Here is a 25,032-nt window from a genome sequence, read left to right on the forward strand (position 1 = left end):
TTTTCTTCTATACATCTCTTGAGTCTAGTAATTTCATCATAAAGGTTATCCACATCTACAGCATCCTCATAATCATCATCTTCAAATGCCATTAACAACCTATATTTATTACCTTGTTCATCTTCATCACTGTTTGATAAGCCATCACTATCTTCATGGGTGTAGTAACTTTTCTTATTTGCACTTTGTTTCTTGTTCCATCTAACTGGTTCCTTTCCTTTATCCTTATAAGAGCATTTTGCAGCATAATGACCTACTCTTCCACAAGCAAAGCATTTGAAAGGTAGCTTACCTCTGAACCTTCCAGAACCCCTTTGAAGATTTCTGACAAAATTTGATTCTTCTTCCTCTTCTTCTGGATCATGGCTTGCTTCATAGTGATCTTCTTTGCCTGATGCTTTAAAAGCAGCCTCCCTTCTGTCTGATGGTCCTCCCTTTCTCATTTCATAAGCAGTTAGAATTCCATGTAGCTGAGACATAGTGAGAACACGGAGATTTTCTTTTTCTTCTATTGCAGATACTTTAGATTCAAACTTGGGGGATAGAGATCTTAGAATCTTTTGAACTACTATAGACTCCTTTATTTCTTCACCCAAATTTTTCATACAATTTACAATCTCATCTACCCGAAGAAAATAATTAGCCACACTTTCATCATTATACATCTTGAGAGTCTCATATTGAATCCTGAGAGTTTGAAGTTTAGCTTCTTTTACCTGTTCATCTCCTTCATAGCTTGTGATCATTTTGTCCCATATTTCTTTTGCTGATTTGAAGTGCATTACCTTCATGAATTCTGTTTGGGATATACTTCCTAATAGAGTACTGACTGCTTTTGCATTTGTTTCATACTTCTTTTTCTCAGCTGGATCTGTAGGAGTAGCTGAAGGAAAAGCATAGCCTGTTTCTACAATGTCCCAAACTTCAGTACTAAGAGATTGAAGATATGCAGTAACTCTTACCTTCCAATAATTGAAGTTTGTCCCATCAAAAACCGGTGGCCTGATTGATGCTTCTCTCTCGTAGTTGCTCATGATGAACGATCTACCTTCAAGCAATCAAGCTTTTCTGAAGGACCAGGCTCTGATACCAATTGTTGGAAATAATACTGAGAGGGGGGGTGAATCAGTATTATCTAGCAATTTAACAATTCTTCCTTATTTGATCTTTTGAATTATTCTTGCATATCATTACCATAAAATAATGAGCATGAACAAAGAAAATAGATAGTCACACCAAAGAACACAAGATGTAAGGTGGAAACCCAATGTGGGAGAAAACCACCTGCTGCAATATGTCTCTATCTTCTTTCAAGAAATTCTTTTTACAATGATTTTGTACTGGTGCAGACCTTTACCAGTACGCAGGCTGCAACCTGCAGAGAGCTACAACTCTCTCTCGTTTTCCAGTGTCTCCTGGAAGGGAGCTACAACCCCCTACTTCTTTTCATGAAGAATCAAATGATCAACAAGTATACAACAGATACAGTCCACTACAGATATCAGATCAGTAATCACAGAAACAACCCAGAACACCTTATGGACAGAAATATACAGTCAACAGATCATCTTAGGACAGGGACGCATATTTTCTCTCTGTGGCCTGCGACTGGACACAGTCTACCTTCTGCTGCTCTGCGTGCAGACGCACTGTTCCTCTACGCTTTGCTGCGTACCGGCGCACACAGAAACACTATCGCGCCGCGTCTTTCGCTTCATAGACGCACCCAATAACACAGTCGCGCCGCGTCCTTTGCCTCAGAGACGCACCTGAGCCCGGTCTTCCCTGCGTCTCGGCGCACTTGCCCTTTACTGAACCTGCGTCCCTTCAGATATAAAAGATATGAGGACTTCAGAACTGACCCAACCACTCAGATCTATAGATCTGATCATGCGCCAAAGAGATCACAGTCCATTAGAAGATTCGCCCTCATAGATCTGGACTAGATCTCACCAAAAGATATTCAACCAAGATGATACTCAATCCAAATGAACTCCTTTGCTTTATATAGGCAAGCTCTTCCCCAAAACATGGAACAATACCACGAGCCGACACCATAGAAACACAAAACCGTCGGCTAGATACCACACAAGAAACCCCCACGTGCTTTTCTTTGCCTTGAAATGTGTGCACTGGGTGGACGCACCCCCTGAACGGCTGTCCTGCGTCCTTGGACGCGGGTTCTGCATGGTATACCTGCGGGGACGCACATTCTGAACAGATCTCCTGCGTCCTTCTTAAAAATAGAGAGCTGATCATCAAGAATAGTGATCTACCACCTGAATGGGTTGCCATCAAGGACAACACCTGAATCATAATGCCAACACAAAGGACCCCAAGTCTTAGACATTCCCAATGAAAAATTGAAATCCCCACCCCCCACCACCAGATTGGGATTTTTCATAAAATATTTAGAAAGTAGGTTATTCCATAACATAACCCTTGTCCTGACACAGACCATAAATTTTAATGAGAGAAAAAATTGATTATAGCTCTAACGAGTAAACCTTATCCCCCAACAGCATATATGATCCCCATGAATTTAATAGCTTCATACTATTGTATTTGAAACCCAAGACCAAACCCCCAGATCTCCCTTTTGCATCAATTGTCGCAAAGGACTAGTCCAACATCATTTTACTAAGGGAATTCCTCACGATTTCGCTAGCTCCAAGAGTTTCTTCAAGCAAATAACATCAAGACATTAATTTTGAAAAATAGCTTTTAGAGCTAGCTTCTTACGGGTGCTAGCAAACCCATGGTAATTGAAGTATAAAATAATCATCTGATAACCCTGACAGGGGCCTGCATTGCTCTAAGTGCCCCTTTGAGTGATAATTTTTTTCCATCAGCAATGTATAATTTTGCTTTAACTGAGCTTTTGATGGGTTAGAATTCTTGCCTCGAGTCTTCTGAGGTAATAAGGGCTTCTATATTCCTCCCATACCTCCTATAGATTCTAAATAAAGATCCTTATTTTCCTGAGGTCGGAGAATATAGTGAGGTTTCTCAACAAAGTCCACAGGGAGAGAAGGAATCACAAGGTCGGCCAGAGGAGACTTGGCTAAATTAAGTGTCGAGATAGAGGTTATTATACTGTCCAAGGTTAAAGACACAGAGTCGATAAAAGGATCTTCTGAAATGAAAGGCCCTGAGGGACCAGGCCTAGGGAGAACATTTAGCAAAGATTGAAGAGAATCGTTTAAACAAGAGAGGGGGAGAGAACAAGTACTTGTTGATTGGGGCATTGGATCAATTGTAACCACCTCATCCTAAGCTTCCTGATGGTGTTCCTTCTCCTGTAAGACTTGTATCCACGGCCTCACAATCTGATCTTCTTGTATCTCCATCGGTACCTGTTCACCATCCTGTTGATTCCCCATCTCCTTTGTCTGTGCATTGTCCTCCTCTTCATCCTATGGCTGACCCTTTGTCCCTAGGTCACCTCTTTGTCTTCTTCTTCTTCTAAACCCCAGAGGACAATTGTGTGCTAGATGACCATGTTTATGGCATCTGTGGCATCTAAAGGGTAACTACTCATAGTCAATGATCTAAGCGTAAGAATAACCTTGAAGCTGAAGGTGAATTTTTTCTACCAAACCCTCCCTTGGGTAATATCTTACCAAAATGTGTGCCATACTCCTATTTCTTGTCTCCAAAAATGACATGTTTGCCTCCAGGAAGAGACCCAATCTGTTACCTATGGCTTTGAAGACATCCTCTGTCTAGAGCTGCGGGGGAAAATCCGAAAGCCAAACCCATACAGGAATCTCTTCTATATTATCTATCTATGCATAAAATAGGGGTTTCCACCTCTTGAATAGTATTGGTGCTATCCTGAAGCACCAGTTGCGTTCCAGAACCCATTCCAAGGTCTCGCCCTTACTGAATTTGACCATGAACCAACCCCTAGCCAAAATAGTCACTTCTACCTATTTATCCAGTGCCTCACCCCATGCCTTGGTTGTCCATTCTGATATATACTTTGTTGAGTAGTGTTTCCCTTTTTCTCTTCCAACCAGTGTTAATTTTGAGGCTTCCATGGTCTTGTCTATCTAGATATCAACCCCGAGAACCATATTTGGGCATGCTATTTTTTTATTTATAATATTTCCCTTCTTTCTCTTCAAATCGGTGTTACGATCATTCCTTGTTGTTCATGAAAGTGACTTCCCCTCCCACCCATGGTTCTCTTCCTTAGAGAGCTACCCTAACCACTCCTCCACCGACCAATTCTGAGTAAGAAAAACCCCAGGTGTTATATGTTTCCCCACCTCTTCTGGGATGGTGTTCGGAAACTGCTCCCTAGCCTCTTGGGAGCTAATACCTTGAAACCTTCATTTTCGGGTACTAGAAAATTGAAGAGGGGCCACAAGCCCATTTCTTTCTGCTATTTCCAGATAGGTTTGTTCATGCTCCTTTTAATGCCTGGATCTCTTCAAGAAACCCCTCTCTTGTTGTCGCTTTCGGGCTGAGATTCAAGAAGAGATTAGGCGTCTCACTAGCCTTCTGGCTCAAAGAAATTTTGCATGCATGAGCTCTATTCAGCCTTTTACCCATGCCCAGTTCATTTGGCACCAGATCTATAACTAGGAAGGATTTTAACCCCTCGTTTCCCGCATGCCACTACTTATGAAAATGTCTTCCAATCCTCCAGAAAAAAAAGACCCGAGACAAGAAACAACGAGAGGCTTTTTGAGCTTACCAATGTCTCCACCGACTCCCCTTTAGCCTAATCCTCTAATGTCATCGTTGTTGCCTGACCCTCTAGTAGACTAATGTCAGAACCCCATCTGCCTGCCTTTGAAACGCAGGGTTTTGCTGCATCCAGAAACCCTAAACTGCCTTTTGAGTTCCAATCTAGTATCATGACTCCCATTTTTCGAGTTGGGGATCTAGCTGGACAAATCACCTTGGTTAGGTTTGCTGAGTAGGCTCCATGCCCCAAACCGATAGGATCTCTTTCAGCTCGAGCTCCAAGTCGACACAGTCCCGCAGGTTGACCATATATGTTGTGTCTGCCTGTAGGTTAAAACGATAACTATAATTTCCCCTGTTTTTGATCTCTTGGAATGGATGGGTGCAGCTGAGGGTAACCACAAGGATGAATATCATAACTCGCAGTGAGACTTTCCTTTGAAATTGCTTCACTATCTTTTTTTGTCCAACTAGTGTCGTTACCCAAGTAATGTGTATTGCTGCCATGTACGAGTCATTTGTTGACTTGTCCCTGCCACCGATTTCCATTCGTATAGTATTGTGAGCTACCCATTCTCCTTCTCGATGCAACCCTCCACCAAAACCCTAATTGTCATTCTTCAAAGTTGTTCAATATTATCTGCCTCAAGAAATAATCCAAAATGGAAATGAAAGACATGTAACATATAACACCTGGTTAAACTAATAAATCTTTCCTCCAATAGTTATTCAAGTCTATGAGTCTATAAGCAGAATTCCTAACTAGGAGAAACCATAAATAAGTTACACAGTGACAATCTTGTATAAATATTCAACATGGGAACTTCCATAAATTCAAACTGAACCCTTAATTACATTTTTGGGCATCGAGTCAAGCTCGCATAAAAATCATCATAGTACTTTCAAAAAACAAACCCTAAATCCTGGCAGATATACCAATTTACTTAACCAGCAAGAGTTTCATTTAACAGGTCATGCTTGAAACCGAGGCCATAACTTAGGACGAAAATATTGGTCAAGAAAGGGAGGTTTTTTGTATTAAAACTAGTAGGTGAAATGTGCTCCAAACAAGCTTCCATGCCATGTGTGTTATCACAAAAAAATTGATCATCTAGCCATAATGTACTAGATGGATTGAAGTACACTATGTAGGGCCAATTTTACCATAGTAAAATTGCTTTCGAGAAATTACTTAATAAACCACATTTCTTAAGTCATTTATAATCAAACCTATGAAGAATAATTAAATAAATCACTATTTATTTAATTATATTCTAGGAATAATTAATTAAACCATTTTTTAATTAATATTCCTTGTCACAATTGACCCAATTATGAGAAATAAATAGATAAATCATTAATTATCTTATTTTTCTCAAGGAATAATTAATTAATCACTAATTAGTTATTATTCCTTGTCAAGTTTGACTAAATCCCATAGGAATAACTAAATAAATCATTATTTGTTTATTATTCCTTAACCATATTTCTTGATATGATAAATAAATCATTTATGTATTTATTATTTCTAAATAAAAGTTTAAATATTTTTTCCCTCTAAATAGAACGATTTTCCATTCATTCTTCACTTTCGATTATTTTCATTGTTGCATTCACTATTGTAACTCTGATTATTATCATTGTCGCACACCATTTTTCTTTTCCATTTGAGTTCTCATTGAATTCAAACATTTTGTTTTTTGGGTTTTACACATTATAGAAGAGAGAGACTCTACAAAAGCTGAAGACATTGAGGATAACCAAGAAATCATCCCATATAGGGGGATTGGTAAAATTATTTGTTCCCTTCATAGGTGTTATTTAATAAAATATATTCTTTATATATCTGGTTTCCATTGGATTATTGGAGTTACTTACTCGTATTCTACTATTCCATTTTGTTGTTTAACTAGTTATGTTGCATAGATCGGGGCTTGAGCAGGTTTTATTTCTATCATTTGTTGCAGATCCACATTGTTTAACAGTCATTTAAATTTTTAGGTTTGTTTGTCATCCACAACCTAAAGTGGTTTCTTTTCGTACACATTCGAGAAGAATACTACATAATAAATTAGTGACTCCACTACATTTTTAATTTTGATCTGAAAACCTAGGTGACCTTTAGTTTTCAGCTTAGGGTTTTTCTTTTTCAGTCTCTTAATATTGGTTACTAGCATTCTAACCCTAGATCAGTCAAATTTCTAACTTCCATAAGTTTTCTGGTCATTTTCACTGGTCACAGGAACCATCCGCGACAAAGACAGAAAAATTTTCTGAGACTTGCTGCTCGAGAACTAAGGAGAAGAAATCGCACTTTTCTACCCAAAAAGTATGATCTAGAGGTCCAGAGCGCACTTTCTAGCCCAAAAATTGTGATATCCCCCTAAACAGGTCAATACCTACGATTTTAGGGTTTTTGGGATTTTTTCTAATCTGTTTCTGGGTTTTTCCGAGAGTTGTCTGTTGGGTTGTTTGACCATTGTCTTAGCCTGCTTAGGCCTTGATCTACTCTGTTTCGCTCGTCAAAGTGGAATGTAGCCCCTTAAGGATTCTAGTAGGCTTCCACCTTTATAGGACGAGTTTAGCTGAGTAATAAGTCTGAGTTTTTTGCAGAGATTTCAGCCATATTTTCTAGATCTGTACCTTCTTGTTTCAGATCTTCAAAGATAGGTTGTTTCCATCCAAAGTTTCATCTTAAACCTTGTTTGGTCATTTTCCTTAGGGTCCCATTGGTTGCCCTAGGTTTCACACCCATATCCTTATCTTTTTGTAGTGATTTCCCCCTGGTATTTTGTTGTTGTGGCACCACTTTCCAGTAGCATAGTGTCATTTGATCCCAATCACGCCAACAGTTAAGATCTCTTGCATTTTTTGTGCTTTTTTAGTTGATTTCGCCACCAATCAGCACAGTATTTGCAAACCCAATTTAGGTGGGATTTAGAAAGTTGATTTGTTCATTTTCTATTTTTAATTTCAGTTTATTTTAGCAATATTTTTCTTTTTCCAAACACAATCTGCACTTAATTAATAAACACACTTACACACACAAGCACACCTTAAAAGAATGGCGTTTGGTTTACACCGTCAAGCCAAGACTTAACTTAATTAAGACACAAACAAACATCTTGTTGATCTCCCTTCACCATTTCTGTGTCACTTGTATCTTACAACCATTGTGCCACCAAGGCATTTGTCGTAGAGACTCTTAGGCCTTCATCCCCAGTTTCCGCTTGGGCCTATTACTCCTCCTCGCAGGGTTCGAGTTCATAGTCCCCTGAGTCCCCATACCGACTCTTATTTTGGTCCATCTGATTTTTCCGCTTGGGCATATTACACCTCCCTGCAGGGTTCGAGTTCATAGTCCCCCGAGTCCCCATACTGACTCCTCTTCTGGTCCATATGATTCCTCATCTGATTTTGAGCCTCCCTCATTGCATACTGTCATCATGTCAAGACCCATTGTAGGTGTAGGAAACCAACCTAGTGTTGGCTCTCGTTCTACCCCAGTAGTCACATCTAGCAGAACCATTCTAGAAGCTCCCACGCTACCTTTCATGACTGGGTTAAGCCTCACGAATTTTATCCAATTGATTAATGACCTTATACACTACGATGTTGGTTGGCCAACGATGCTGACTAAGCTTCCCTTCAACATTCCCAATTTTGAGGGTAATTTTAGGGAGGACCCCACCAATCATGTCCGCTCCTTCCATATTGTTGGAAATAATACTGAGAGGGGGGGGTGAATCAGTATTATCAGATCATTAAAAACTTTTTCTATGCTCAAAAAAAACATATACGCTACTTCAGTTAAGTGAACCCGCGTGTACACGTTGCTGTGTCTAAAGCAACTAGCGTATATCCAGAAATCTTATGATTCAGTTAGCTTATCTTCAGTAAATGCATCAGAACATTATTAACCATATTAACAGTAAACAGGTGCAGTATAACAGAACAGATCATCACACAAAAGCCACACACATGAACACAAAGATATAAGGTGGAAACCCAATGTGGGTGAAAACCACCTGCTGCAAGTCATCTCAATCTTCTTCTCAATAAGAAAATCCTTTTACAATATTTGTACTGGTGCAGTCTTATACCAGTACGGGAGCTACAACCCCCTTTGCTCTTGTACTAGCCGATCCATTTACTAGTACGCAGGCTACTACCTGCTACAATGCTCCAAAGATCTCCCTTAGCTTTTGTATGTACTAGCTTAGATACTAGTACGTAGGTGCTTGCCTACAATCTTCTCACCTTCAGGTACCACGTTTCATCAATTTTCAGACTGGATACACTGAAGCACAACACATAATCTAAAAGGCCACTTTTCATTCAATTTTCATACTGGACCCATAACTATCATTGAAGCTCAAAACAATCATCAAACTCTGAATCACTGAAACCCTGTTAACAACAGTCACCAGAACACAGAGCAGACACAGAACTCTATAATAACCATCAGATCCATCTGCAACTTCAAATATCAAGCTTTACAATGTATACGCTACTTCGATGAATCAAACCCACGTGTATACGCGCTTTTGACAAAGACAACCCGCGTACAGATCTAAAAATAATTTCTCATAACTTGCAGCTGTACCAGACATCAGTCATACTCATAACACTTATAGAACAATACATGCGTCAGTATGTAGATCTAGAATAAGCATCATAAAGATAGTTCATTTCAAACCATTTGATCCCGATCTCTCCTTAGATCTTGTTCTCCATCAACCGGTGAGATCTCTCCTTAGCTCAGATCAAGCAATGCATCATCAACCCATAACCCTGCATACTGGATCTAATGCTTCATCAGATATTCAAGACATTTCAGATGCACTTGCCTAATGATTTCCTTCTCCTTATATAGCCTTAGGCCTTGTTCAATACCAAGGGCCAAAACCATAGAGATCCAATACCATCAACTTCAAAACTAGGGATCAACACGTCCGTCGAGACACCAAGGTCCAAAACCATAGGCACAACTTCCAAGGAATAACCGCCGTGGACCAAAGATAAGATTTCCACATACACGCCCTTTTGCTGAAGCCAACCTGCTTGTACACGCTACTTGGTATATAGCGAACCTGCGTATACGCGACTTGGTATATAGTGAACCTGCTTGTATACGCGACTTGGTATATAGTTAACCAGCGTGTATATATTTTTCTTCATACTTGTAGACTGATCATCAATTCCTTGCTGCTATCCTTCTGCACTATGATTTGTCATCAGTGTGATTTGCCATCAAGGACAACACTTGTCTCATAATGCCAACACATATGTGGTGTTCATCCAATTCCATCACGATGATTCCATTTGTCTTTGGTTGTTCCAACGTAGGCTCACTAGAGACGTTGTGAAGTAGTATGTTGAACAGCCTTCCACCTCACATTCCATTTTTGTGACACTTTCTAAAGCATTCCTTTCATATTTTCAGTTACCTTTCCGATACGACACCGGTACGGATCTCTTGACTGCATTTCATCAGTGCTTTTCCACCTTTCTTTTCGACCATATCCAGGAATGGCGTAGAAGGAGGATCATGTGTCATGCTCCACCCTTCGAAGACCATGTCTACCTTGATTGGTTTCTTAAGACTCTTTTAGCACCTATTGCCAAAGATGTTGTGTCTCATTTTGCTCAGACAGAGGAAGAGGCCCTCCAAACTGCTCTGAGATATGACTTGATTTATGCTCAATCCATTTATGTCTATACCATTATACCAGACCTCCCCCATCCTGGTGGTGCCAATGCACTAGGGACATCCTACGCCACCAACGATATCGTTGGAACTATTTCACATCCTTCACCATATACTCAACAGAGTTATGGCTATCTGCAGGGGGCACCAGTTCCTCCAACACTTATGTCCCTCCTGCCAGCAACATGTATTCAGGACAAAGCACATCTTATGCTTTTACCCAACCACATCAATAAATGTCAAGGCCAGCTAGTGCTCAACTTGTCTACCAAATCGTTACCCCTTCACCATCTTATACCTATGCACCACCGAGCGCTCCAGGCCCTCAGGCTTTAGCGTTGTAGCCTCCCATGCATCCTTAGCCCCAACAGCCACCACCCCCTCAAGGTCAAGTTTTTGCACAAAAAATTGTGACCAATCCCCAAAATTCGAAGAAAAGGAATAAGGGAAAAGGTAACAAGGCTAACCAGGGTAACCAAGATAATCAACCTAATGAACCCCAAGGGAACCAATGTAACACCAAAAACCAGCAACAAGGCGACCAGCCCAAACAGACAAAGGTTATTCGCACAAACAATCCTTGTGCACGTTGTGGTGTACATGGCCATTATACTCATGATTGTCCCCTTTTACCCCAGATGCACCAAATGTGGGAATCCCAAGCAACTTCTAGAGATCAACCGCCCATGCAGCAACCACCTCAGAATCCTGCGCCATCTCAATCGGTCGTGCTCACAAATCCTTTCCCTCAGCAAGGATTTGTTGTTGTCCAACGTTAGCAAGGTCAATAAGCCCACCTTCCCCAACCTTCTGGTCCTAGTGACTACCACATCCTCATGATGAATTCTGATGAAGTCAATACCTCTGATATCAACTTGCAAACTCAGTCGCGTCAATATGACAAGCCATTGAATTTGTCTGCCACTGAGTCCAAAACCAAAGCATTTAATGTGTCTTCTAACCAAGTTTCCCATACATATACTATAGTAGACGACTTAGCGTAATCCCCTACATCCATGTCGACGCTAGAATTCCTCCAGTCATGCCTATCTCAAAAGAAATCTCTACTAATCGTTTTCGGAGCAGTAGATTCTTCAGACGATTGTTTGATCATCTTCCCTGTTGATACGCCAGAACATCCTCCATTACCTCCATATGGTTCCTTCCAAATACCAGTCAGAGTCTGTAATTCCATCATCTCCCGATGCATTATCAACGAAGGTGCATCCACCTACGAGATGTCCATTATTGTTTGGAAGCAACTCAAGTCACCTGAGTTGTCCCCATCCACCATCACTTTGCGTGCTTGGGACGGTCACTCCTCCCAGCCTCTCGGCATGTATCACAATTTTCCTGTGACTCTTGTAGGCAAGATTGTTCAAAAAGACATTGAGGTTATTGATACCCCTCTAGATTACAACATTCTTTTGGGTCGTAGTTACACTTATGCCATGTTATCCGTCGCATCTGCAGTTTTCCGCAAAATGTGTTTCCCCCATGAAGGAAAGATCGCCACCATTGATAAGTTTACATACTACGAGCCGTCATTCTTGACCTCCCCTGAGTCCATTATCTTGTCAATGTCCGACAAGTAGTATTCTACCCCTCTCACCGGTGTCTCACCCGGATTCTACAAAGATTCCTCATTGTTGGGTGTTTTCCTTGGTCCTCCCCCTCCTATCTCTGAGCCTAGACCTTTGAGTGTTTTCATGTTACAAGGGTCACGGGTTGCTCAAAAGCAGTCTGGTACATCTTATCTGCAACCAGCTCCTCAGCGCCTCACGGTTACCATTTCAGCCAAGCCATCTGTATCCACCCCCCCAGGACCTCCTTTTGTGGGTGCCTCCCCTCTATTCCCACTAGGAACTATTCCTTCGGGTCTCAACCATCCAGGAGTTGTTCCGTCGGGACATGACCCTACAGGACATATACCTTTCTTGTTTCCTACTCCTGGAATCTTTTATGTCCCTGTCATGGCTTCGTTGGTTCTCCCTAATATGACTTTGGAGATCCCATTGTGGTACATTTATCCACCTGCGAACACTCCACCTGGTCAGCTAAAACCATATCATGCTTTGACCACGTTCAATCGATCCCTACGGCCCCTGTCACTGCTCCAGTTCCACCGCCACCTCAACAGGAACCCACTCTTGCTATGAAAGTATCTAGACAGGGGGGCAAAGCCAAGAAAAATGAGCCTAAGGACAAGGATCCCCAAGCACCTCCATCTCCCAAAGCTCCAAAGCCGACACTTCCATCTGTTGTATGTGAGGTTGTTGGGCATGCCACCAATCACTGTCCTAAGCTTCTTCGTCTCAAACCTTTGGTTCATGAAACGTTCCCTAAGTCAAAAATCCCTGAGGTCCAAATTACCTTACCGGGACCAGCGAAGAAACTCAACATTACGCACAAATCACCCTTGTGCCTTGTGCAATCATTATGGTCACTATTCCCATTGTTGCCCTCATCTCGACGAATTTTGTGATTGCCTTCAAGCACTTTGCGAATACGAGGCCACTCATAGTGGATCATCTACTCCTCTACCTATGGATTCTAGTACCACTAGTGTACCAGAACAGGAAGACTCTGGTCCCACCATCATGATCCCTCCCCCTGATGTCGAGATGGCGAACTCCACGGTCCATATCCTTTCCTTGTCGTCATCCTTGAGTTCCTCGTAGGAAAACATTTTTGAGGTTTCTGCGCATGCCTCTATCGAACCTCCTTCGTCGAAAAACTAGGTCTCAACATCAGTGGATTTTCCATCTACTAGCTCGTCGTCTACCATTCCATATGATGCGTATGTGAACCTTCTTTCTCATGATAATGCACCAGGTATTGTCGCCGCATCATATAGTCAGTCTTCCTCCTACCCACCCATCTTCCATTATGATGAAGACATTATGGAAGCTATGTCTACCCTTGATTACCCTTGCACTTAGGCATGGGGGCATATCTTCTAGAGGATTTTGAAGGCCACCTCCTTCCTAATTATCCCAATGCACTCTACCTCAATAAATTTCACTCATAGAATATCCCATTGATTTGTGTGTCTTTATTTCTATCATGAAGTTAGGTAGGTTGCATCATCTCATTTGTTGTCTTTTGCACCTTTCAAATGGATCTATCATCTACACCATGTATCGGTTATGTCGACGGTGCAAGTCATTTCTCCAGGTATCTAGCCTTAGCCATTTTTACCCCCTTGCATACATTGGTCCATTCGAAGGGCGTGTGCATTGGATCTGCCACCAATAACTAGGTCGAATATGATGCAGTGATAGGTTTATTAGTCAATGCCCTCGCTCATCGCATCCTTCATCTTCATGTTCATTTAGATTCCTTGTTGTTTGTGATGCAATTGAATGGTGGGTATCATTTGCATAACCAAGTCCTATTTAGAAAATATCTACGAGTTAAGTTGTTGGTACATGAATTGGAAACTATTACTTTCAGTTATGTTCCTAGAGCCCAAAATAACTATGTAAATACCATTTCAAATAATGTTCTAGATTGGCATTTATCACATGTATACCACAAAAGACAACCATAAACAAAACACATGGCGAACCATCATTGTCATATAAAAATGCATAATCATATTATGTACCACATAAAACATACAAGTGTTTAGAGCCCATAGCTCTAAATACATCTGACATGCCCATAGCATGTTACAAAAATCAAAATAAAGGAAACCCACATGTCCCCATTCCTAGTCACTGTCTAGCGGATTCCACTCCAAAGGCTCTACTCCACCTGCCTGTAGATCACGTATTGTCTGACCAGCCATCACCATGCACTGCATGATCCCTCACCACTATGGGTGAAGGCATGTACACTCATCTGTGTACCAATATTTTAATTCATGCCATCTGCACTCAGAAACTACGGTCAAGAGCACATCACACCTACGACGTAGGTCAGCAAGTAGAGCATTGTCGTCTAGACCCTGGTGTGACAATGATGTTACCTGATTTGCAACCCCTGGTGCTGCGGTTTGGCTTGTATATCATGCCGATTTTACTGGTGCCATATCTACATACCACATATTTTACACTCAGTACCCTATACATGTGATAAAAATATGAAATGCACCATAAAAATAGCAACTTAACACTTACTGTCTCGTCCCCTTGCTCATATGAGTAGACGTGGTAGGTCAGGATCACCCTAATAGTTCATCCTGCTATAAGGATAATCGTAAATGTAAAGGGGCATATCATCCTAGTGTGCGAAAAAATCAAGTCGGAACACCTGCCCAAACCCACCTCCTCCCTCTCTCTGCAATAGCTACCCCCATTGGCACATCCTAGGCTCTTGAGGGCCCCCATCCCGGATTTGTACATGAGGGCGGATGGTGGGTATCTTCTCAAAGAAGAAATAACATAGCACTGTACCAAATGCACAATCGTGGTTCACCTGTCTCTTACATAGACTCAGCTATCATTTCACCGATGACAGCATCATTTGGGCCCACCCATAGTAGGTCTCTAGCAAGACACTCTCAACAAGTATAATCTTCCCACCAATGATGTGGTGGAATGCCTGGCTGCCCAGGACCTGTAGCACTATTGCGGCAACAGCCCATGTCTCTAGCCTGTCTAGATCACCAATCGGGATGGTCGTGCCCTTCACACAAACACTCGATGGACAATGGCGCTCCACAAACTCTATAATGTTCCTTCCACGAGGCAACACCAGACTACTATCCCCCACCACCCCTAATGGAGGGAATCCAGTCAAAAAGTACACATCTTGTAATGTGAACTTAATCTTGTGCCCTTTCACCACAAAAACCTCCTAGTCTGGATACCAATAGCTCACAATCCTTGATAACAAGGGCTCACCTGCCCTCATCAATGGGTTCTCTACCAACTTGAGAACCCCATAATGAGCTAACGCCCCTCGAACCCCCTAATCCCTCTGAATATCGGATCGAAGGGTGTCCAAATCTCACTCACGCTAGTTGATTTTTAACTTTGCCATACCTGCAAAACACCACATGTCTTGTCAATTCAAAGAAGAACACCCTGGCCTGGAGTGATCAACCTACAACCCCCACCAGGCTAACAAACCACTCTCTCTCTCTCAGCTCCAAATCGCAGTTTCTACCCAGAAAGTGCAAGCTCGTAGGTTTTCACCTATTTCCTACAATTCAGATCGCAATTTTGGGCCCAAAAAGTGTGATCCGACCGAGAAGAAGAGAAGGGGTCTCTCGGGGAGTTGCAGGATACAAAAATCAGGAAATAAACCATTGACACTGAAGAGATAAGTAAGGCCACCTACCTTAAATTCGTTGATCCTGATTCCGATGGTTGGTTTGTTCGCTACAATCTCCACAAGATTTATGGTTTTTTCATCCTCTCCAAATTCAACACATCTCAATTAACAAATGAATTCAAATTGGAGGGAAAACGTATTTTTAGAGAAAAACCCACATTTTTTCTATCGCCCATTGCGACCAAACTGTAGCTCAGTTTGACGAACTGTCATCACCATTGGAAATCTTTCATTGAGTACTATAATGGGTCTCTCTTAGTTTTTGATGATTTGACACTTCACCAGGAAGCCAATTTTCCAAGACGGGTCGCTTCGTCGCCTCTCAAAATCGAATTTCTTCATAAGCAACACTTTTACTTTAGAGTCTGCCTTCCCTTGGCACTTGTCGTCTCACATCTCGATTTTTTTCATGAGCAACCATTATTTGCTCATGTTTTCATGGTCTCCACCGAGCCTATTCTTTGTGGCAACATCATCGAGTCACCCTTGTTTAGAGCATCCGCGATGAGTCACCTTTTCATCCATGGAGTCTGTTCCGCATCCCATTATATCATGTCACATTATTCCATCCATATTTGCATACCAGTCACCTTGTGTTGCCCATTTTTCCCTTAAGTCAAATTGTCCACCATCCCCTCCGAAGTCGAGTCAGTCGCTGCAAGGTCAACCATGCACTTTATGCTCTGACAAGGGAAGTCATATGTTTGTTTTTCATTCCCACTTTTTCCATTGTCCCTAGTGTAAATTCATCAATCACATTACTATTTTCCTTCGTGCCTTAGTTGAGGATCCTCATTGCCTCACCTATGGTGGGCCCTATCCGGTCGACATCACCACATCTATTCTAGAAGAATAGCCTAGAGGGCAGTGTATTCTGGTTCCAACTTTCACTCTTGTTAGGTGTATCGAATCAAGCAAAGGGAATCATCATTGCCCTTTGACTTGATTGTTTCATGTTCATGATTCATACACTTGATGGTCCAGTGATGGAGCAGATTGTATCAATGATTCCTGGGTGTGTGTGAGACGTTTAAGACCTCATGAGAGGATGTCCATTCAAGTAGCCCCCCACATGCCCAAATGCCTTCCTATTATGCTATAGCCTCAGAATATTTGATGGGTTCAGTTCCCGCCGCTTGCAACGTTCATAACATACATGTCTCCTTCAGATGATCCATTCAATTTTGCAGAGCCCTTTCGCATTCATCAAGGCTTCTTTGGTTGTTCTAACCTCCTTCCCACCCATTTTTTGAGGGAAGGAACATTATATCTCATGTACTCATATGTTATTGTATTCAGTGTTGGCTCATGTTTTTTCCAGACGCATTATGTATGTGGGACACATTGTATTATTTTCTAGCTCATTTATGCCAGCATGTCGTCTACCATTCAGCATGTATTTTATTGCTCATTTTCATGTTTCTTGCCGAATCATTATTTTTGTACTAAGTTATCTCGGTGGGTATAGGTATGCCTCCCCCGCCTCACTGAGATCCGATACCACAACATAAAAAGAGACTTGCATTGGTCTCGCCCCCTCTATCACTATCCTATTTCGCTTCAGTTCAGTTGCTCTCTCACTCTCTCTGACTCCACTTCGTTGTCTAGTGATTGTGTCCTCACAACGTACTTCGATCATACGTTTTGCTCATAACACACGTACGTTGGGAGCAATCTGTTATCACAAAATAATTGATCATCTTGCCATAATGTACTAGATGGATCGAAGTACACCATGTAGGGCCAATTTTACCATATTAAAATTGCTTTCACAGTGAGAAATTACTTAATAAACCACATTTGTTAAGTCATATTTTTCCAAGGAAAAATGCATAATTTTATGAATGAAAATAAAATTACATGTTGCATTCGCTAATAACCAAGCATCACCAAGCCATTCGCTGATGATAAGCATAAACATACAAAGGAAAACGAACCAATATACAATGGGCAATAAACTAAGTTTTCCTCCCTTATTTCTGCTCAACCTTGTGCCAACCCCCTTGAGACGACGAAGTAGTGACAAGTGTGGGCTAAATATCATTAGGTCTAGTATTGTCTATGTCTGAATGTGAATTGTCTAACGAATGTGTATGCTTGTACCCACTAGGTTCCATTGTTTTTGGCATGTATGTTGTTTGTACCCAGTTGATCTATGGTTCCATGGGTTCTTGTGTGTTCCCCTTGGGTTTCTGGTGCCTGTGTTCTCTGGGCGTTCTCAAAAACTATGGGCTCCTCATCTACCTCATCCTCCTCCTCTTCCTGCTTTGGTGCAAGGAATTCCAGCCTTTACGTTGTTTACTATTTTTATTCTTTCTATTGAAGTATTTCTTAACATTTGGACACGTTCCGAAGGTGTCTTGTTTACTTGCAAATTGTACACATGAAATTTGTGTTCTCATAGTCTAGTATCTGAGTCTAGTTCCTCTGATTATGGCTCAGTTGGATACAATATGGTAGTCTTTTGCTAAGATCTACTTCTATCCTTGCATTTGTTGGGTTGTGTTATATTCTTTCCACCACTAGCTCACGTAGTTAACCGGGGGGTTAAAGGGGGGGCAGAGCTCTCCCTTCGTTGCGCTGATTGCGTAGCGAGGGGGGTCACAGGGTGTATGAGGGGCGCAGGTAACCCCACTCTATGGGGTCCAGGGCAGTGCCTTGGAAAATTTTTGTTTTGGAACCTATGTTAGGTTGGGAGGACCCACTTATGGTTTTGTGTATGATTTTCCGCACATTTTTTTGGATGCGATGGTTTTCAGTCCGTGATATTGGATGTTTTGGCATGTATAAATATGTATTATAACATTGAAATGAACATAATGAAAAATCAAGCTGGTAGTCCCGGTTTTGGGATTCAGGGGAAAATCTCTGTGTATATGTGTTTTATGTGTTATGCTCTTGCATTGTTTATTTTATGTGTTTTAGAATTCGTATGTAGGTAATTTATGTACGGGGTTAAAACCTACATTTGGTAGCGGAGATGTTTTGGCTTCTAGGGGACGCTTTTGTTGTTGAAGGGTTTCGCTCGGACCTGTGGTAGACCCTCTTCAGTGGGAGATTTGCGAGATCGATTCTAGTGGTAAAAGAAGATGGCGAGCAATGAAAAGATAAAGATCGAGAAATTTAATGGTTAAAGTTTTGAGTTGTGGAAACTCAAGATGGAGGATCTGTTGGTGGATAAATATCAGTAGATCGCGGTAGATCCGGGTACTAAACCAACGAGAGTGTCCGATGAAGAATGGAAGAAATTGGATCGGAAGGAAAAAAGCACAATACGATTGTGTGTCTCAGATTCAATATCACTGAATGTATCAGGGGAAGCTACGGTGAAGGATTTGTGGGAAAAGTTAGGGACTTTATACCAATCCAAGTCTCTAGTGAATAAACTGTTACTGCGGAAAAAACTGTATAACCTGAGGATAAAGTATGGAGACTCGGTGACAGAGCATCTGAACGCATTTAATATTGTGGTAAGTCAGTTAGTGTCTGTTGATATTAAAATTTCAGATGAATATAAGTGCATCAGTTTGTTTTGTTCTTTACCAAATTCATGGGATAGTCTGGTTATTGCAATAGGTAGCAATGAAACTGCCTTGTAGTTTGATGAAATAGTCTCATCCTTGCTGACAGAGGAGATGAGACGGAAAAATATGGAGAGCTAGAATAGTGATGCCTTGTCTGTACGAGGACGGTGCCAAAACAGAAATAAAAATAAGTCATCGAGTGGGAGATCTAAATCTCCAAGAAAACCTGTAAAGATGGTGTGCTGAAAATGCGGAAAGGCAGGACACTACAAAAGGGACTGTAAATCTAAAGCTCCTGATAAAATAAAGGGATCTGATGATGCTCCTTCTGCAGAGACGAAAACCACCTTAGATGAAGGTGGGGATGTGTACTTGGCTTCTTCAAGTACACATGTAGATCATGAGGTATGGTTGATTGACTAAGGTGCATCCTTTCACTTCACTCCCCATAGAGAGTGGTTCTGCGAGTATGAGAAATACGATGGTGGTGATGTCTTCTTAAGGGATGATAGAAACGCTAGAATCATTGGTCGCGGAAAAGTAAAATTGAAGTTGCAAAGTGAAAGGGTTAGAACACTTCCAAGTGTTCTGCATATTCCTGCATTGGCTAGAAATCTAATTTTTGTAAGCAAATTGGATGATGCAGGTGTAAAAACAGTGTTCGAGAAGGATACCCGCAAGATGGTTCATGGAGCACTGGTATTGATGCAGGGAGTTTGGATTGAGACTTTGTACAAGCTACAAGGAAGCACGGTTATTGATGGGTGCAACAGTTCTGTGATCCTTGAAAGTGGACCAAAATATCTAGTGGTCTCTGGAGAGAAGACCATGTTGTGGAATCAAACGCTTGGACATATTGGAGAGAAAGGCCTTCGAATACTTCATGGTAAAGGTATGGTAGAAGGTATAAGTAATAGCTCTCTAGATTTTGATTTTTGTGAAAATTGTGTATATGGGAAGTAGAATCGGGTGAGTTTCCCCTCTGGTGGTAAAAGGGTGAAACATATATTAGAGCTTGTGCATAGTGATGTGTTTGGACCTGTAAAGGTTCCATCACTGGGTAAGTTTGTGTACTATAAATCATTTATAGATGACTTCTCAAGGAATACATGGATATATTTCCTTAAGAAGAAATCTGAAGTCTTTAACAGGTTTAAAGAATTCAAGGCTCTGGTGGAAAACCAGACAGAGAAGAAGATAAAAGTGCTAAAGACAGATAACGGTGGAAAATTTTTCTATGAGGAATTTGAAGAATTATGTAAGAAGTTTGGTATAGCATAGCAAAAAACTACTCCATGTACACCTCAGCAAAATGGAGTTGCAAAAAGAATGAACAAGATGTTGATGGAAAGGGCAAGAAGCATGCTCAATGGTGCTGGGTTAGGAGAAGCAGTGGAGACAGTGTGTTACCTGGTCAACAGATCACCTTCATCAGCGTTGGAGAATAAAACTCCACAAGAGGTATGGACTGGTAAGAAACCCTCTCTTTCACATCTGAGGATGTTTGGATGTGATGCATATGCACATGTTCCAAAGGAGAAACGAACCAAGTTGGATAGTAAATCTAAAAAGTGCATCTTTATTGGGTATAAGGATGGTTTAAAGGGTTATAAGCTTTGGAACCCAGTAACAAAGAAGGTTGTGTACAACCGAGATGTGGTGTTCAGATAGGTGAAATATGTTATTAAACATGAAGTCCAACCAAAGGAACCTAAGAAGATAGAGTTTAAGCTAAAGGAGGAAGAATCAGACTCTACAGCAGAAGAGAAATCAGAAGATAAAGATCCACAAACTTCAGATGTGAGAAGATCAGTTCGAGAAAGAAGGCAGCAAAAAAGGTATAATCCATCTGCTTTCTATTCAAATTTTGCTTTATCTATTACTAATAATGATCCCAGAACTGTGAAGGAAGCAGTAGATTCAGAGGATGGAAAACTCTGAAGAGAGGCCCTGGTTGACGAAATGGCATCTTTGCACAAAAATGAGGCTTGGGATCTGGTGGAGTTGTCGGCTGGAAGGAGACTCATTGGTAGCAAATGGGTGTTCAAGAAGAATACAAATGTAGAAGGAAAGGTGGAGAAATACAAAGCTCGGTTAGTAGCAAAAGGTTATTCCCAGGTGCTAGGAATTGATTTTGGTGATATTTTTTCTCCTGTTGCCAAGGTAACTTTTATTAGATCACTTTTATTTGTTGCTGCTGCTTTTGATTTTAAGGTAGAACAAATGGATGTGAAGACAACATTTCTTCACGGGGATCTGGAAGAGGAAATCTACATGAAGCAACCTGAAGGCTTTGCGGTGAAGAGTAAGAAAGAATTGGTATGCAAGTTAAAGAAGTCTCTGTATGGGCTAAAACAGTAACCAAGGATGTGGTATCAGAAATTTGATATATTTATACGAGGATTTGGCTTCACCAAAAGCAAAGCAGATCACTGTGTGTATTTTAAATTAATTGGTGCCTGTGTTATTTATCTGGTCTTGTATGTGGATGATATGTTGTTGGTTGGAAATGACAAAAAAATTATCCAGGATTTGAATACCCAATTGTCCTCCAAATTCGACATGAAAAATCTTGATGTTGCAAACTATATTTTGAGCATGAAAATTAAAAGAGATCGGGGAAATAGAAAACTCTAGTTAAACCAAAAAAAGTATGTCAAGACAATATTGCAGAGATTTAATATGCAGGATAGTAAACTGATGAAGGTTACTATTCCTGTAGGTGTAAAGTTATCTATTGAACAGTGTCCCAAGACACGAGAACAGGAAGAGAACATGTCCCATGTTCCATATGCAAGTGCAGTCGGTAGCCTGATGTATGCAATGGTCTATACTAGACCAGAGATTGCACACGCAGTGGGAGTATTGAGCAGGTTTATGTCAAAACCAGAAAAGGAGCATTGGACAGCAGTAAAGCAGGTTTCTAGGTATTTGCGTGTGTTATAAAACGAGCTCACAAAAAAATAGAAAAGATAGTTGAACGCCTTAGAATTCAGCCTCTTTGAGGGGGCAACCTCCTTTACATTACACAAATGAACAATTCTTGGATTATTCAAATGAAAAAACCTCCTTTTTATATATAGGAGTCTGAGTCACAATATAACCCAACCGACCTAACAATAATAATATAAAGCCACAAAAATAACAATAGAGGAATTCTATGGGGCACAACAATAACAATATGGGGACAATAGGGGCACAACAATATTAACAAGGGATACAACTACAATAGTAATGGGTCAATCACTAATATTTTAGGGACCTAACATGCCCCTCTCCTTCAAAACAGTGTTGTCCTCAATGCTTGAGTAGTTCTAGATGCTTCTGTATAAAATTCTCATCCTCCCATGTGGAATTTTCAGCGGATAAGTTCTTCCACTTGATGAGATACTCTGAAATTGATCGATTTCATAGCTGTCGAGTTCTTGTTTCTGTGACTGTTTCCGGTTCCAATATAATTTTTCCTTCCTCGTCAAGTTCTGGTAATATTGTTTGAACTAGGAGCTTGTCCCCTATAACCTTCTTTAAACATGAAACATGGAAAACTGGGTGCACTCGAGACGCTGCAGGAAGCTCCAATTTGTATGCCATCGTACCAATCTTTTTTAACACCTTGTACGGACCATAATACTTTGGTGATAATTTATTATCCTTCTTAGCTTGCTTGAGGGACATTTGTTTATATGGTTGTAGCCGTAGGAATACCCAATCACCTACATCAAAACTTCTTTCGCTGCGATGTTGATCTGCCTATTGTTTCATTCTATTTTGTGCTAACACAAGGTTATCCTTTAAGAGTTGGAGAACTTGTTGTTGATGTTTGATGTGATGTTCCACTACTTAAACCTTAGAATTTTCTCTTAAATATGATGTGATGGATGGTGGCTAATATCCATAAAATGCCATAAATCAGGTCATTTTTGTTGTTGTATGGAAGGAAGTGTTATACCACCATTCAGCCAGAGGCAACCATTTGACCCATTGTGTCTGTTTATCAGATACAAAGCAACGAAGATATCATTCCAAACATTTGTTTACTATCTCAGTTTGCCCATCAGATTGAAGATGATAAGATGAGCTATGAGCTAAGTACCAAGACAAGAAAATAATTATGTCCAAAAATTTCCAGTGAAAATGGAATCTATGTCACTTACAATAATCTTTGGATTTCCATGTAGCTTTTGAATTGTTTCCAGAAATGCAGTAGAAATTGTACTGGCTTTAAATGGATGTGATAATGCACAAAATTGTGCATACTTGGTAAGTCTATCAACTACCACCATGATGACACTCTTTCCCTCAGACTTGGGTAAACCTGTGATAAAATCCATTGAAACCTCCTCCCAACGTTAGCTTGGAATGGATAAAGGTTGTAATATACCGGGGGTCTTAATTGTTTCCACTTTATTTTGTTGGCAAACCAAACATTCTGCCACAAAATTTTGAATATCCGATTTAAGGCCATCCCAAAAAAATTCCTTCTTAACCCTGTGGTAAGTTTTTAAAAATCTTGAATGCCCTCCTAAGGGACAAGTGTGTAATTCCATAAGAATCTTTTGTTTGAGTTGGGAATTCTTATAGAAGTATAAGTGATCTTTGTACCATAACGAATCATTTTGCGAGCTAAATGTATCAGATGTACTAAAATCTTGTTGTAACTTTCGAATAAGTAACCAAACTTCTTCATCATTCTTCCATTTCCTCCCTTGCTTCGTTTATCCAATCTGGTTGGATAACAGAAATGGCGCACAACAATTCTTCCACATCCTCGTTCTTTCTTGATAGTGCATCTGCCACCACATTTTGCTTCCCTTTTTTGTAGATAATTTCAAAGTCATAACCCAACATCTTTGTGACCCACTTTTGTTGCTCTTCAGAGGATAATCTTTGTTCTAAAAAGTATTTAAGGCTATCATGATCCGTTTTTACCTTGAAGCGTCTTCCCATTAGGTAGGGTCGTCATTTCTTAAGTGCATGTGGTATTGCCAACATTTCCTTCTCATAAATAGCTTTGTGTAAAAACTTTCCCTTGATTGGATGACTTTCAAAAGCAATGGGTTTTTCATCTTGCATTAAAACGGCACCAATTCCATTTCCTGAAGAATCACATTCCACAATAAAGGTTTTTGTGAAGTCTGGTGTAGCTAAGACAGGTGCTTGGCACATTACCTTTTTAAGATGTTCGAACGCCTTTATTTCTTCTGGAGTCCATGAAAATGCATCTTTCTTCCATAATGTTTTTAGAGGTGCCGTTATTCTCCCATAATTCTTAACAAACTTGCGATAATACCCTGTCAACCTGAGAAATCCTCGCAGATGCTTTATGGATGTGGGGATTTTCCATTCTTTAATGGCTTTAATTTTGCTAGGGTCTACCTTAACTCCTTCATGAGATACAATATGACCCAGATATTCCACCTCTTGTACTCCAAAGAAACATTTGGATCTTTTTGCATATAATTGTTTCCCCTCCAGTAGTTGTAGCACCCTGTCAACATGTTCAACATGATCCTTCCAAAACTTGTTGTAGATTAGTATATCATCAAAAAATACTAACACAAATTTTCTAAGGAAGGGTTTGAAAATGGAATTCATCAAACATTGAAATGTAGAAGGTGCATTGGTAAGGCCAAAAGGCATGACCAAAAATTCATAATGACCCTCATGAGTTCTAAATGTTGTTTTCAGAATGTCTTCAGTCTTCATTCTGATTTAATGATATCCTGAACAAAGATCCATCTTGGTGAAGTAGACTGATCCATGCAATTCATCCAGTGATTCATCAATGACAAGAATGGGAAACTTATCTTTAATAGT

Source organism: Pinus tabuliformis, chromosome 2_2, assembly GCF_031772625.1.
Source record: "Pinus tabuliformis cultivar Carrire ecotype Pingquan chromosome 2_2, CPIR1, whole genome shotgun sequence".
Classification (NCBI taxonomy): Eukaryota; Viridiplantae; Streptophyta; class Pinopsida; order Pinales; family Pinaceae; genus Pinus; species Pinus tabuliformis.